We start from the raw sequence: 17,357 nt of genomic DNA, 5'->3' as shown, positions 1-17,357 counted from the left end.
TATTTACTTCTGGTGGAAAGTGACCTTTCTATTAATCTCTTTCAGATAAGAGTTGCATTTTGATGCTCTGCTGTTGCTTATTCTTCTTGAGTCATAAATCTACATGTGTTGTGCTGTGTGTTCTTCCCAGTGATACACAGTGTAAGATGAGAAGGGTATAGCTCATTTTCCATGTTCATGCCCCAAAAGTTCTTTCTGGGGTCACTGCTAAGTCACAGGTAGATGATTGAAAACTCAGAGCGATACAAAGAGAGCAGCCCTGACCAAAACAATGTGACAGGCCACCAACAGCTCCTAGAGCATATAATTTCCTTATTTCCTAGCCAGTTTGTGGAAAGCAAATGCATGAAAATATATGAATTTCCCCAAATGACATCTCAGACAAGCATGGAAGGAAACTGAAATTGGGTTGCTGGAGCTGTTTGCAAGTTCAGCTTCTGTCTGAACAGACTCTGCTGCCACCCATGCTAAAGGCAGTGCTGAGCCACAGCTTCCAGGCTGTGTGTGCTGCTGAAATATTCTGCACTGCTCACTGGGGGAAGGGCCAGGCCAGGAGACTGTGTCAGGAGCCTGTCCATCAGCAGAGCAGGGCAGGGGCTGCAGACATGCTCCACAGGACAGAGAGACAATGGGAAACTGCAGAATACACCAGGGGGCAGATGGACAGATGCTGTTTTTTGAAAAGACCAGTGTAAAATGGGTTGTACAATCTCTCTCTGCAGTGCTGCTGCACTTGCTCTTTCATCCCGAGCTCTGGGCAGCCTCTTCTTGCAAAGTCAGGAGAGATTACTGGAGAGAAACAGAAAGCATGGAGGAGATAGCACAGGCACCTCTGCACAGTAATTATAAGAGCTGTGTGACAACTCACTGATGTGCAACTGCTAAAAATGGTGTGAACTCCACAGACAAAATGAAGATAATTTGCCAGCATTAAGCAGAAAGCTAATACAGGGCTGATGGCAGAGAAAAGCACTTTATTTGATCCTTCAGTTCTCTGAGTTGTTCAGAGCAGTGTGTAACTTTACTGCCTGGTTCAGGTGCTTTGCTGAGTGGCTGTAGCTGGTTTCCCTCCTCACACAAACACAGTCAACTCAGGCCAGAGCTGCTGAACAATGCCATGAGGTGGCTGTGGCTTCAGGACTGATGCTAATGGTGACCCACGTGGGTAAAATCATTTCTGCCTCCAGCTCAGCACCAGCTGGGTCTCCTCTTGCTCTGCAGTTGTGATGCTCTTGGATGCTCTTCTACCTGATTGCTCTCTAAATCAGTTATGTGAAATAAGCTGGGTTTGAGAGGGGAAAACAAGTAACACATGTTTAGGGAGGGTACTTGAGTCCTTTCGGGGGTGGGGCAAGGTGGGGTCTTGAATATTCTATAGTTCTGCTTTGGATGGTGTTAAAAAAGTGAGAGGTTGAATTAAAGCAGCTTTGCATTTCAGTACAAATTTATATGTAATCAATGGAATTGTTCAGGCAATCAAAGCCTATGCCCACAATATTTAAATCACAATTACAATAGGGAAGTTTTCTGATAAGCACAATTAAGACAATTTTGTTTATGTCACTTCATTCTTCTAAATTAACATTTTTTTTCTCCATTTGCATTTGGAATTAAGTCTGTTAGCATCATTTAGACAGACATTATTTTGGTAATGTTGAAAGTTTTCTGATTTTTTCATTCCTTTAGTATGAGCCTTCTCACAAGGTTTCCACTGGCAAGTAAGCTGTGAAGTGTGAGAACAGGTGAATAATAGGAGAAGATGCAGTTTTCTCCCTTTCCAACAACAGGATAATGGCTATCAGGGATCCATCCTCTCCTTGAGAGGAGAAATGGAATATGTCTCTTCACAAGTAAGAATATAAAAAAATCAATGATACATGTTTTCTGCTAGTCAGGCTTTCCTACTATCCTTTCCAGTGGGGAAATTAAGGAAAATGTTTAAATTATTTTCAATTCTCTTTTCACAGAAAAACAACTGAGGAGAAAAATGTGAAGTGTTTCTCTGACAATTGGTTTTCTGTAGCATACACAGCAGTAAAAACAGCTTAATTTTGTAATACTTTCTAGGAAATACATCTTTCAAATCTCCTAGGTAGAAAGGGATGTGTTTTTTTTTTTAACTGAAATGCTGGAATTTGTATTAGGCTCTAAATGCAGACAGAATTCCAATTGAATCAGTTTCTTGCAGAAGTTTTATCCCACATTTCTCTATAGAAAATTCTCGGTCTCTGAATGCAGAGGATGCTCCTCTTGTACCATCCCTTGTCCTGTCTAGGGGTGGCCATTAATTTTGCCTCAAGTTTATAATACGAATTAAAGCCTAGTTTTGGCTTTAAGTGTGTCTCAGGTGCTTGGTTGTACCTCTTTTACCTGGGACTTGTCTTTTGCACATCATCAACACTGAGTTTCCCTTCAGAGTGGAATGGGAAAGTCTGGAGTCCCAAAGACTCAAAGGAATAAAGACAAATTCAGGGCTAACATATCTGAACATTGATTGAAAGGCTGTGTAGAAGGTTCCTAACTTGGCTGCATAGGTTGAACTCTGGATCAGTCACTCCAAATTGAACTTAGAATTGCCAATATTCACTTTTTCCTTTTGATTTTGAACTTATGTGGAAAGATGGACTCCTTGGTTTCTTTACATGGATTCAAGATATTTGCATCTCTTTTTTTTTTTTGCAAATGGAGAACACAGACCTCAAAAACTGAGACTAGAGATCGTAACAGATTGTCTTGTATAACCTTTATAGCTTGACTGGATCTCCTGCTAGTTTCTTGCTTGCTTTGATTTTATCATCTCTGTCAGGGTCCTTAGCAGACCTTCTGAAGGTCTAATGCTATTGTATGAAGATCTATTATAATAATTTATCTCCTGTCTATAATTGCTATCATTATCTAAGTTATAATTTAGAGTTCCACAGTAGGCTGGGGGCCGTTAGGTTTCCAAAAAGAAATATCAGGTACAATTTCCCTTTGCTTACAGGAAAACCTTGGTTTTATTCTTTTGCAGCTGATTGGTTGTATTGCAATGAACCTTCAGAAATCTAGTCTGGCACAGAGTGCAGAACTCCTTTTTTCTCTGCCCCTCTCATGGTGTAACTCTGAAAGTACTTTTCCCATCACTATCCAGTGTGTCAAAGAACAAACCCAGTGATATTGCAGAGAATACTGAAATACTGTTTGTGTATTCACAGCTGCCAGTTCAGATCTGAGAGATTCACCTCTGACAAGTTAATATGAAAATTTAAAAAGGCTGGGGGGCCTCCATCATTGGCAAGAAATACTTTTACATTATTTCATTTATTATCAAGATGTTACTGAGCCACAGGATAATTGGTGTGAAAACAACAACTTGTCTGAAAACAGCGTTGCTTTAGATTGGGGTTTTTCTGTATGTCTGAGAAGGCTTAGGGTTGCAATTCCACCTACTGTGCCAGAGTTTTATGCAACAAAAATATCTTCTTTTTCTTTTTTTTTTAAAATATAGTTTTCTAGGGGAAATAATATAAGCAGTAGAACTGCTGAAATGTCAGAAAAGTAGTGGTACCAACACTCCTGGAATGGCAAAAGTTGCTTCATTCTGCAAGATGCAATTACTCCTGATGAACATTTTGGAGTAATATATGGAAAACATAGGTTTAAATGTTTTTAAAATTCCTTTAGAATTAGTAACTGTGAGAGACCTTTGAGAATTAATCCAGATTTTCCAAGTCAGAACTCGAAAAGGCACTTGAAGTGTTTGAATAGTTAACATTCAGTAACTGACTTTTCTTTAGAATGTGTCCAAAGGAACAGATTAATTTAATTAAACTCTATGTTAATAATTACACTTGGAAATTTGATTGATTACAGAAAACAACCCCAGTAGGTTTGAGTAGGCTCAGGTTGGTGCAGGGGCTGGGCTGAGGAAGGAGGCGTTTGCAGAGGGCTCTGTGCAGGCACCGTTCTCCTTTCGGGGGAGAAAATCTGTCACTTTTTATGTCTTTCACAGCCCAGGTTCAAAACTTGACAGCAATAACCTTCCAACTGTATCTACATGAATTGGATGTTATGACTTCAATGAAAGACAATCTCGTGTGAGATTCTTTTGGTTACATTTCAAAGATTTATTCAAACTATATGAGGTTTTCTAAGAACGAAGCATAAAAGATCATTTTTTTCCAGGCCCTGGTTCAATAAAGCCCAGAGGATTAAGTATGTCATTGTGAGCCTGTGGCTGGACCTGTGCACATAAATGAAATCTTGACACAATCTTTACAACGGGCATATTCTTATAACTTTGCTAAAGAATGACTTCAGAGAGGTAATTAAAGAGAGATATTTCTCTTGAGTCAGGTGAAACCTCCTGCACAAAACTGGCAGGAGATCCATGCATGAGGTTTCTTCTGCCTGTCAGTAGTCTGTCCCCAAAATGTTACAGAATAAATATATACAATGTGTATTCTGTTTGTCAGCTTCATAATGAAGATATTTGTCTCTTCATTAGTTGATATTTTCAGTTTCCCAAGAAGTTCTGCAGGATGTTAAGGGCATAAAAGAGTCTTTGTCACATCATATGAAACAGATCATGAGCGTGAAGTATCTGAACTAACCTTTCTTAAAACAGCGTTACTGTGGGTCAGCAAAGTTCAAGGATTCTTCAGATCAATCTTTTTCTGTTCATGTGCAAGGGAAATTTAGGACAGGGCTTATTGTCGTGAATAAGAAATATTCTTGGAATCTAAGCTGCCAGAATCTCCAAAGTGCACACTGTAAACATTTCACTGCCTCAGTGACAGCTAAGTGAGGATGCCTTGCTCATTATCCATAAAGAATATGTGGCACAGATGAGCCCAGAATGTAAATTTCTAAGGAAATGGAGAAAATATAATTCATTTTTCATGCAGAAATGTGAGATTTTTTCTTTTTCATGCTGAAAGGTTCATGGAAAATTAATTAGTAGAAATCTAACAAATGTGCCGGTAATGCTGTAAAAGTACTTTTCAACACCAAAGGAAATAAGGGAGGCTGCAATCACTGAGGTTAAATGGAAAACAGGAGGAGCAAATGGGCCCTCAATAGCAGCTCTTCATTATAGAATTTTTAAATAAATGACAGAAATTAGGAGAAATCTAAAGAGGGAGATGTAGTTTACTGCAATGGGGGATGAAATGCAATAACTGTGTTAAAATTCACAAAAGCTTCTGAAAATTTGTTAGCATTTTGCAAAATGTTCTCTGAAGGGAGATAGTTGCACTCCGTGCATCTTTGTGAGCACTGTCACAGTTAAATGTCTGTGTGCACTTACCAAAACTGCAGCCATTTCAATGACACATTTAATTTTCCTGAAAGATGAGGGATTTACTGCAGTGCAGAGAGAAGCCTGTTTGTTTACTGGCAGGTGAGTTGGGGCAGGCACGATTTAAGTGTCCCAAAACAACGAGAGGCTGGTTGGTATTTCTGGAGTCATATCCATTATTTACATTTACTAGGCTGTGAGAGTATTTGCAGCAATGTCACACTAACCTCCATGAATTCTTGATTGAGAAATAAAAAATTAACACTATGGACTGATGGGAACACTGGTGGATAGAGACAAGTGCTTTTAGAGCAAGCACGGTGTAGGCAGGCTGGTACCACAAACACAGAGCCAGCATCTCAGAGCAGCATTTAGTGCAGTAGAGCTTCCATACGGGATTAATTCCATGCCAATCCTGCCCTTCACACCTACCCACAGAGCTGTGACTGGAGAGGAGTTTGTTTTTTTTGCTTGGATTTCTAGATTTGCTGGGTTGTCTAAACTTCCCTCAGCTGTGGAAACAAGATTCAGAGCAGTTGTTCGAGCCACGATTTCCCTCTGTCAGGTTATGTCAGATTATCTTTTAGCAGCCTGAGAAGCTGCTTGTCCCCTGTGCCCCCACCCCTTTTAGGCAGGGGTTCTTTCCCTGAGCCTGTTAGGATGGGGGTCCTGAGGAAATCAGCAGAAACGGGCCCTGCTGAGGTGACAAACAGCCTGGAGTCAGGGAAGTCAAAAGGCAGGTGACAGCCTCACTTTGGTAGCCTGTGGAATAATGGTGATGATTAGTCAGAAGTACAAAAGTGAAAAGCAGAACTCTTGTATGGTTTGTTTCTTAGTAACAGCTGGAGGAGGAACTGCCCGTGATGCCAAGGCTTGTGCTGAACACCACTGGTTTTAGGAACTATTTGTGTTGGACTGGGGGCCACAGCCTTGGCTGCTCTGATACAGGGTCTGGGTTAATTTTTTGGCAGCTCTCGAAACATCACCTGTAAACTTCTTCTCATTTAAAGCAGTCACCTCCCTCAGAACTAAAAGAAATCAGGGTATAAAAGGGAGCCAGCCTGCACACACAAGTTACATCAGCAGCGCACAGTTGTGTGCTCCTGATCCGCTCTGGCTGTGGCTTGGTGCTTTATGTGGGGCTTCAGTGATGCTTTTGTGTTCTTTTTGTTTTTAAACAGTAACTTCCACTAAAGTCTCCTTTAAGTGAAACTGAATTTACTTTTATTTTATATTGACGTGATTTCTCTCTCCCAAATCTGGTTGTTGGTGTTTTTTTTGCTGGTTTATCATCTTGAACAGATGGAGCCCTGTAATGTTCCCTTGGTCTAAACAGAAGGACCTGGCTCAAGGTTCATAAGCAGGAGGCTTTCATCTGCTTTGAAAGGGGTTTTCAACAAGACCTGGTTTAGTATTAGAGCCTTCTGATCAAGGATGTTTCAGGGGTACATTGTAATTGGAAAGCATTTGCATGGACTTCTTAATTATTTTTAATCGTTCACTGTACATAAATCCTGGAGCAGAGAGCTTAAAGAAAAGCTGATTTATTTTTGAATATGTTTTTTGTACAGGGAAGATTCCAAAAGACAAGGCTATTTCTACAGGACCCTTGAGGGAAACCACTTGTTACTGCATTTCATTACATTGCTTAGATTTTAATTCTGAAATGTACAGAATATTACCTGTACATTATCTTGCTTTTTAACCACACCTTTAAAGTCAGAGGATCCTCTCCTGAAGAGAATAGGTGTTGTTTATTGACAGTTTCTGCTTCCTAATTTATGGCTTTCAGTAGTGCCCACATTTAAAGTATTTTACATAATTCATTGCACTATTTTCTTCCTGCTCTAGGAAATTATAAGCATCTCTTGCTGTGCTCTTTCATTCCAAGGATTAAGACTCTTTTCATATTCATACCTGTTAGGAATTCTAATAACTGGTGTGTCAGTGAGCTCTGGGTGATGGTCAGAAGGGGAAGGGGAGGCTGTGAGGATGGCTCCTGCAGCACTGCTGGAAGTGCTGCTGTGTTGGGGGGAGTATTTATGGGCAAAATTTCAAATTTATTTGTCCCAGTTCAGAGGGAGGAAGGTTTGCAGCATTAAACACAGCCAAGAGACAGGTATAACCCTACTAATGCTGAGAAATCAGGAGCAAAGGATTTGAATAGCTTACATCTGGGTTTGAGACCGAGTGATACATCTCTTATTTTGTCTGCCTATCAGTACTGAATGAACAACAGCTGTAGCTTAGAAACAGATGAGTCTTTCTCTTAGGAAACGCTTCTGTTAAGGGCTTTTTACAGCCCTGTCACAGTTTAAATGGACTTTCAAGCTGTGCTGGTGTTAAGTCCCCCGTTTGGGGCTGGGGTAATGGAAGAATTGCTATCCATTTCCTGCTACAGTGACTGTCTCGTTGTCAGAAGTTACATATTTTAAAATATGACTCAAAATTCTGAATCTTCTGACACATGGCACTTATGTAGCTAACTCTTAGGGCACTGATGCCTTTTGTGTCATTCATTTTGCAGTAATAGCCCCCAAATATAGTAAAATTCATTTAAAGGAAGTATTTTAGGCAGTTAAAACTGAAAAATACTGAGCACAAATCTTAAACTTCCCCACAGGTAAAGGGGCTGTGCACTGCTTTATCCTGGTGAAGTATCCCACTGCTCTCATCCTACTGATCTATTCCCAGCTCCTTTTTTAATGTTTTAAAAGTGTTGCTGCTATGAGGTCATTAAGAAGGAAGTGTTTATTTCAGTTCAGACATCAAACTACCCCAGACCTCCTCCCTCCCAGCCATGAGGCTGCTGCTTTCCCTAGTGACTAGAATCTCTGGGAATGGTGATGTCTTCCTCCTGTGCAGTTTACCACAAGAATCTCACACCAGGTTAACAGAGCTATGGATATGCACCATCAGCTCTGAGTCGTCCCAGCAAAGAGATGGAAAAATACTTGATTATCTCTACCTCGGTGTAAGACAGCGACCTGAACTGGAGATATACTCAAGCTGTGAATGTCAGGGATAAATAGGCAGCTTACAAATGGCATTGAAAACGATCTGTGCTGCTGAGAAGAAAAAAAGATTTGGTTTCTCATTGTTCTGCTGGCTTCGGGTTGATTTTTAAAAAAAAGAAAAGTGGTGTGTTTTGATGATGATTATACAGAGTAATGGCTTTGGAAAGTGCAGGAGCTCTTTTCTTCAAATGTTTGCATTTTAGGGTGAATTTCTTAGACTGGGCTGCTTGGTGTGGCTGGTTTTGCCTCAGCTCATGCAGTGACATGCAGGAGCAGCTCTGTCCTAGTGCAGCACAGGCCTGTGGCATTAATGTGTCAACATCTGTTCGCTGCAGCAGAGGTACAACGACCTTGGCGTATCATCATTAATTTCCCCAAAACAAACCATCCAGAACTAGTGCTGGTAGAAACAATTTGAAGAACATCAGCATATAGTCAAACTTGTTTAGTCTTTGACATTGATAGAGGGGTTGTTGCTTTTATGACCAAAACTCATCAGGACCATGAAGGCGGGGCCTTGCTTTGCCCAAGGGCTGTGGACAGATGTGCTGCCAGGACACTCATCCCTGCGAAAGGAGGGAATGAGCACCCGGACCTCAGAGGACCTTGGCTGACTTCACAGGCTGTATTTTAATCAGAATGCATGGGAACACTGGCAAAGAGCTCCGTCTTCATTTCTGTGCCTCGTGGCCTCAGAGCACGGGTGGATAAATGATGGAGGAGGCAACATGTCCCCCTGGGATACGGGAATTTGTGTTTGTACCAGGCCAGACCTTCAGCCCCTGGCAGCTGAGGACAGCACAGCCGTGTCTGTGGCTGTTGCCTCAGGACCTGGCCCACACTTTGTGCTGCTTCTCATTACTGTCCCTCAAACCCACAGCCGGCTCCAAACAACGCCCTGAAACCTGGGAGCGCGCAAAGGTGCAGCTGCTGTTCTCAGGGGAACGTTGTGCTCGTAGAAGGATTTATTTGGGAGGGGAATCTCTGCTGGTCGGAGCAGTGGCAGAGGGGCTGAGAGGCCACTGTTGCCCATGGCTAGCGGCTCCTGGGGGTGGCTGTTGGAGACTGAAGCACCCTGGGCCACCACACTGCCCAGTCTCACTTCCCAGCTCCTCCCAGAGCTGCCCCAGCTGCTCCTCACACATGTGTGGGACTCTGAGGTGCCCTGAGTCCCAAAAAGGGGCAGAAAGAACTCCTTTGTGCATTTGAACTCCTTCTCAGAAAGGGGTTTAAATGAAGGGAAATCCTTCCTTAGCCTCAGGTTTGGCAACAGTTTAAATTTAAGGAAGTTATAAAGGTATAATTGAAGTGCTTTGTCCTGCAAGCTCTAATGATGGCAAATCAGATATATTTGTATAAAAATGAATTATTTATTAAGACAAACGAACAGACAAAAGATAACAGATGGAAGATCTTAATCAGAATTACTTGCTACACTGCATAAAACTAAAAAATTATAGTAGATTATGGCATCATAAAACAGTGCATGATATCCAGGTACCTATATTAAAGCTTGCAAAAGTAATGGTATTGGTTAGGAGTTGAATGTAACTTACCACCAAAATAACAATAATGTACAGATTTCTTCACTTAATCCCAGGGCAGTAACCATGGAGTAGGCACCCTACTCATGGGAGAAACTCCATACATTTCCAGGAAAACACATGGAAGATTTCTACTCTGTGAAAGTTTGGTGAGGCTTTTATGGTTGTAAAGTGGATGGATGTCAGACAGAAATCCAGCTTACCTTGTCAGATCTCCCTTCAAACCAAGATGTTTATTGGCACCTGGGAGGTGCCAGCCCAGTGTTAACCCCATGGCACCAAAATGACTCCCTACAAAGACAGCTTGTCCTGTTTGAGTTATCTGAGTGGTTAACAAACAGCTGATGAGATTTTATGGGGGGTAAGATGTCGTGCTACTCCTGTCCATGGTGGTGGCTGCCGGCAGCATCACCTTCCCATGACCTGGGCGGAGCTGGGAGATGTCTCAGCTCTGGCAGTGCCACTACCCAGCTCCTGTCCCTCAACAGAGGAGATGAGACCCCGAGGGTCCAGGGGTGTCCCCTGTCGTGGGCACTGGCCCTTCTGTGGTCGGCACTGCCCCAGGGCTGGTGAGCCCAGGGCACAGGGCAGCAACCAAAATTCATTAAACTGCTGGAAGTTTCCAGAAGTGTGGGCTGCCTGGGAGATGCGAGCCATGGGTCACTGTTAATGGAGTTACTGGGTTAAGTTCATCATAAAGTTTGACCTCGTGTTTGGGAGGCTGATGGTGTGTGAACGCCTGGCTGCCGCACAGGAGGGATGGGGATGCAATTTTCGGGGCTAATGATTCTGCTGACCTGATGTCCTCATACAGCTGCTTTCTATTACTGTCACTTAACTGGGACAGGGGAGGCTCAAGGGACTGACTTGCTATAATGAGCTGGCTGTGCAATTATGGCAGTTACTGCAGGACACCAGGGCTAAATCCATCTCGTTTTTGCTTCATCATCTATTTTTATATTATTCTGGCATAATGTGGGCATTCCAAAAAATGTGAGTTTATTGCTCCTGGGTGAAATGGATAGTGCTAATAGTGCTGCTGGGTGTTGTGAGGCAGGCATGGCAAGGGAATTATTTCACTGCTGCCTTTTCACTCTGTCCTCTTGCCTCGGTGCTCTGGAGCCTTACAAAATTATTGACACATGAAAAGAAATCACCAGAGATCTTTCTGTTTATATTTATATTCCATTTGTTTGGGTTGTTTTCTTGCTAAATTAAGCAGGGAGCATTAATGTCGTTTTTACCAGAATCCATGGAAAAGCTGTAGTGGCTCAACAGTTTACTTGAAAATGCTTTGTTTACCTTGAATTTCAGGTTTAGTTTATTGCAGTTGCACTCTGGATCATGAACTTCTACCATCTAACAAGTGTGAAATCCTACTTTTGTTGACATATAGAAATTGCCAAGATTATCCTAGGAGGCAGTGCAGCAGTGCATGTGGATATTTTGCTAAAGGTGTGGATAAAGTAGATTTAGGTTACTTTTAAAAGGACAGCAAACAAAGACCATGCATTTCATTGCATACAAAATACGTGTATTTTTTTGTGGTTAACTTATCATGTCTTGATGTTTTCTCTCATTATGAGAGTAATGGAATTTATTCCAAATATTAAAGAGGAGCTATTTGGCAAGTTCTGTGCAGTTCAGGTTGCTTCGTAAAAGTGAGTTCCATTTTCAAAGAGAAAGTCATGTTATTTTCCAACTGCTTTGTACCACACACACACACAGACAGAACCTTTCATGAAAATCATTGTATAAATTAGTTAGAACAAGTGTTTCAGGGATTTTTTTTCCTTCTATTTATTTATTTTGCTGAGTTTATTCAGGTTACACTACAGAAATTTTTAAAAAGATGACATTATGACTGAGACTTCTTATATTAAGTGAACTATCTACAATAACTACTCCACATTTTGCAGAATGATTTAGAGAGAAAATTCAGCTTAAAAATCTTAAACAGCCAATATTAACTGAGCATCACAAATATTGTTAGAAGTAGTTAAGGGCAGACATATTTTTCACCAACTGCTAAAGTCATTGCCTGCATACTCACTGAGTTAACAGAAATTTGGAGTAACCTGATGCTGTTATCCGTGGCAGTAAATAAACTGAGTAAAATTTAATTAAAGATACATATCTATGAAATATGAGTCTTGATTCCCCCTGTTGTCCCTTCAGCATATTCCATTCATGTATGTCTTTAATAGATTGGATTTTTTTAATGGGCAGTCATGTGTAACAACCACAGGTTGTTATGTTTAGCCTTGTGGAAGCCCTAGAGAGCTGACCCTGCAGGATATCCCAGGAATTTCTCACTTGTGCTTTCAGGAGCAAGTACTGAAGAGCAACATTTTACCCTCACAGCTTCTGTGGGGCCCAGGGCTTTGCTTTAAAAAATTAAACCTTGGCGTTTGAAAATATAGGTGTTCATTTTGATGTCCCAGGCAAAAACCTGTCTGAGAATTCTCTTTTCTAGAGAGTCTCAGTTTGTTCATCTTGTTTATATTGTGAAGAGAGGAGTTGCTATAAATAAACCTCTTAAAGCCTTCACAGCCAGTTTTAAAAAAATATCCAGGATGTTAATCAAGAAATATAGTTTTAGTTTAGAACTTTATCTGAGCATTAGTCAGAACAAGGGTAAGAACACAAATGAAAAAACCCAGCCTCCATGAGTGAATATTTTTGGGTCAAGTTCCACCTTCCTGATACTCAGGAGCTTTGGTGACCATCAAGGATTAGGTTTATAAAGGGTCACGTAGAGTTTCTTGGTAGTCTAAGGACTGGGCATGTAAAAGTTAATTTTGCTTCACTTTCCAGAATCGCTTTTAGAAATCAAGAAGGAGGTGAATGAAAACTAATGAATTATCAAGAACTGCTTTAGCAAGAAGGTGATCTCTCTTGCATGCTTATTTTTCTATGCTTTTGAGGGAGAGATTTAAATATGTTTAAAGAACAATTGAGATTTATAGCTATATTTATCATGATTTCTTCACTAAATTTGGCAAGATACATTAGAATTCCATGTTTCAAAGGCACAATGCTTTAGGAAGTGAAGTATTACAATATGGTTTGGCTTATTTTTCTAATTCTGTCAACACTAAAAGTGCCAGAGACTACATTGCAATATTCCTAAAGGCTTGTTGGTTTGTTTGTTTTTACCATTTTTTTTTCCTCCTGTTCCCCTGCTGTTGTTTATCACAGTGAAGCAGTGATATTACAGGTAATTGTTCACATCATGGAGTCAGAGGGAGTGAAGAACACTCAGGATAGGGCTGCTTTCTTTACACCCTGTCATGAAATAGCTCCAGCAGCTCAGATTCTGCTCAGTGGCCTGGACTGTGAACCACAGTCATAAATCTGTTCTGAATCCTGAGGAGCCAGGCTGGCAACTGCTCCAGGCAGACAAAAAATGGGGAAAGCCAGTGGGCAATCAATCCCCCATCCCTCCCGACCCACAGGTGGATTCCCAATTTAATAGAAGGCTGCAGCACAGTGATTATCACAGTGTAATTTTTAATACTGCCTGAGCTCAGTGAGACAAACCTTTAAATGCAGACTTGCACGTTTGTTCAGATAAATGCCAGGACATCCTCTAGTCAAGTCTCTGCACTTGATCTCATCAGTGCAAATCTTGCTGAGTTCCCTTGTAGGGTGTTACGGAGCAGATTCAAGACTGGTTCAGCAGTGGAGGTGTTCGTCTCCAGGGTTATCTGTCTGTCAGATATTTTGTGTCTAAAAAGAAATAAAATTAATTCTATCTTGTCATTAAAGCTCCAATCCCTTTAATACTATTTCTAGGTTTATATCTTTTCTTCATGCTTAAAATCCTCTTTGCCTATTATTCCAAACAAATTTCCAAAGTCCAAAGATGGTTTTCTTTAGCTTATTTTGAGTGTTTATTTGCAGCATATTTTTTTTTCTAGTCCTGGCCTCATTTTTTTCAAAGCCCTTTTCTCATTCCATAGGAACCCAGGAAGGGGGAAAGATATTAAAGGTAAAAACTGGTGGGTTCTTTTTTTTTTTTTTAAGGATTCAGATTGATGTGAGAAGGTGAAAAAAATTAAGAAAATTTTTTTTTTAGAAAAATAAGTGACAGAAAAAGGGCTTCACACGTGGATGAGATGGGATAGTTCAGTGAAATGGTCACTCACCTTCAGGGACATGGTAGATGAGAATCCTGGCTCAAAACATGTACCTTTCAATTTTTTCCTTTTTTTTCTTGTCTTTGAACTTTTACACAGGGAATTTCATGTATTTTTAATACAAAATTGACATTAAATTAGCTTTCCAGTTTCAAGTTTGAGGAGCTTTCTATGTTCAAGAAAGTTTCCTTTATTTCCTTCTGGTAAGGTGTTGGCTTGAGATATGTAACAAATAGCAGCTCTTTGCTTTTTGGCTTAGAACAGCAAATATTGTCCTGTGTTCGTTCTGGAGAGAGGAACTACAGATGCATGCACCTCAAGATAAGACCTTTCTAAATGCTAAAAGCAGTAAACATAGTTTAAAAGACTTTTTTTGCAGTGTTATTACCATGTCTATGTTTTTGTCAGTATTCACAGGATTCCTCCTGTAAAATGGGAAGTTCTGCATTGAGTGCAACTTCCAGGAATAGCAAAAAAGCCATTTTTAAAGATGTTTTCTGTCAGTCACATCTAGCTTGTAGCACAAGAAGAATAAATTGCATCTTCCTTGAGAAAGTGACATAAACCCATGTTTTGTTATGTCACAGAGGGATTATGGTGAGAGACAAGGATCCCTCAGCTTAGCCTTAATTCCTCTTGGTGAAATTGCTGTTTTACCTAGGGCATAAAATGTCATGGGGGAGCAGCAGGAGCCAGTAAATGAACATCATCCCTCCCACAACTCGTGGGGCAGAACAGTAGATTACTGCAGTAGGGGGATCTGCAAAGGGAAACGAGATGACCTAATTAGGACAGCACCTTGTTTGTACCCCAGTTCTCCTCTCTTCTCCTCCCTTGGCTTGCCCCACTCCCACCTTCTGGAACAACTAGCTTATCGTGGAGACATCACTCCAGGTACTTCCTCACCCAGGATTGCCTGGGATGGGGGTGAATAAATTGGTTTTGTGTCTCGGGTGGCTTGGCTGCAGATCTTAGTGCTGCTTAAGGGGCTTGAGAGCTGGCAGTGCCTTCTCAGAGGATTTAATTGAGTGATCACACGGTGACACACAGACACTTCCTCAAAAGCCTCAGCAAAGAATGACTTGGAACAGCAATTCTCTGTCATACCCGTTATACTGCTCCCATGTCTTCATTCACTGCCTTCTCAAACATGACAGGAGATACAGCTGCTGGTCTAGAAATTACAAGTTTCAGGAACAGGGGGGTAGGAGTGAGGGAGAGGAAGAAATCAGTCATACAAATAAAATGATAATTCACTGCGTTGAGACGCATTAACTTAAATAAAAATAACTGTTAAAACTTTTAGATAATTGTCAGGTCTTCACAGACTGACAATAGTCAGATCATTAATTTCATTAGTGTTATTTGACCCATAATATTAAATTACTGTGTTTTACTGTTTTTTAATTAAACATTAGCTTGGGGAATGTCATTATTTTAAGTAGGAGCACTCCATCTTTGTCTCCATTGGTACAGTGGTGAGTATACTATTAAAGATCCTAATCCCTCTGGTGGGAGGATCATTTTGCAGAGTTCCCAGAAATAACTTAGGGTGTGTTCATGTCCCTGTGTCCAGCCTGGATGCAGATGTTCTCTCAGCTGTGTATCTCGGGCTGCTGAAGTATCTCACCAGAATAACTCTGGTGTGACAGCCTGGCACCCTGACCTGCTGTACCAGGGGCAGCTGGTGCTGCACTGCTCAACATAAAGCTCCTCTCAGTAGTGTCACTCTATTGAGTTATTTGTCATTTCATTTGATAATTTTTCATTAGTATGCTTGGCCTAAGAATGTGCTAATGGAGTTGGATAAAAATGTAAAGCTGGGAAGAATTACTAACATAGAGGAGCCAGGTGTGTTATCCAGGAAGAGATGGATGGGCTTTCAGATTGAAATAAAAGTGAATTAATGTTAGTAATAGCAAGTAAAAGGTCACGCTTCTAGGAACTAACTGGAATTCAACTGCTGAGCAGGGATTTATCAGACAATAACTTGGAGAAGAAAGATAGGGGCATAATATGTCCAGTGGTCCAGCTGGCCACTGGGTGACTATAAAGCACCAGGAAGGTACAAAAATATAAAAGAGAAATACAGTCTCTGGACATGAAAGGTGAATTATTAAAACAGAAGAGTAATTGCCTTGCAAGGCATTAGTGAGTCCTGGCTGGAACAGTCACATTGTTCAGTTCTAGTCACATTTCTTGCATAGCTGATAGAGAAGATAGGCACCTTTGACAGAGGGCTTAGAGCAGGATTTATGGCAGCTTCAGGAAGATCCACTCCAAATTCTGGTGGTTTAAGACAGATTTTTGGTATATCCTCTAAGATACGTGCTTTTAGTCATTTGCCTCCAAGAAATATGTAATTAAATTGATATAAGTGGACTGTAACTCTACTGAGTCTATTAGTAGAAAGACCTTGTGAGGGGACACTAGCAGAGTGACCTAAGGGAATGCCAGCAGGGAATGGATGGGATGGCTTTATGTATGGTTCATTTTGGAAAGGCAAAATAACTGCTAACACTAAAAAATATTGATGAAGAGGAATAACAAAAAAAAAAAGGAGGTGATAGGCTGTTTGTAAATAAATAGAATTTAAATAAGTTCAGTTCTGCTTGTGTGAGAGAAATTTTTGAACAGCTTCCAAAATCCCATTAGTGACAAAAATACACATTTCAAATAGGGCTGAACCTGGGTTTGAATCAGGTTAAATTAAATAACTGTTTGTGACTGCAGGTACCGTGTTGTGATGTGACAGGAGTTCATTTCCATTCCTAAACTCCTTTGGAATAAGGTTTTGACGAATCCACAGATGCCTTCCATTGAACAGCAGCTCTGCACACAAATTGTCTCTTTTGCTCTGCAGGCTGAGCTCTGTTCAATAAACACTGTGCTCTCCTCCCCCATCCCTCAGACAGGGTCATGGCTGGGCACTCCTTCTCCTGCTCCTTGGAGCTGGGGAGAATTGGTGGTGTCCTTTAGAAGTGATGATGAACACCAAGATAAAGGAAGATCTATTCTCCTGGAGACAGAATTATAGCTAAGTGTCAGTCTGGAATTTGTGAGGAGATTATTAAGGGCTTTTCAACCTAGTAAAGTGGTAACAATATTGTGACAAAGTTCTAACAAAGACTTTTGTTTTACAAAGACAGTTTAACAGCCTTCAGAGTCCAATAAAAGCTTACTAACTTCACGTCTGCTGTTTGACCTATAACAATGTATACGTGTCTTAAAATGTTTAAGTTGCTTTAATATAAATGATGAATTGATCTCTCTTGCCAGAAGTGGATTTTGTGCAGTTTTTCATAGCAGTTGACTTTGTATCTCCCTAGTGTTAGACACTGACCTTAACTGAGCTCGCAGTAACCCTTGAGTAGCA

At 40.8% G+C, this 17,357-nt stretch overlaps 1 protein-coding gene across 15 annotated transcripts in view; it reads left to right on the top strand.

Moving 5' to 3' along the window:
• RBFOX1 (RNA binding fox-1 homolog 1) overlaps nt 1-17,357 on the top strand; it is a 1,119,677-nt gene that overhangs the window by 235,417 nt on the left and 866,903 nt on the right. The gene's annotated exons all lie outside the window — the stretch shown is intronic.

This window comes from Corvus hawaiiensis, chromosome 16 (assembly GCF_020740725.1).
Source record: "Corvus hawaiiensis isolate bCorHaw1 chromosome 16, bCorHaw1.pri.cur, whole genome shotgun sequence".
Taxonomy (NCBI): domain Eukaryota; kingdom Metazoa; phylum Chordata; class Aves; order Passeriformes; family Corvidae; genus Corvus; species Corvus hawaiiensis.
Note: the sequence above shows the minus strand (reverse complement) of the source record. Positions and strands in the feature narration are given on the sequence as shown.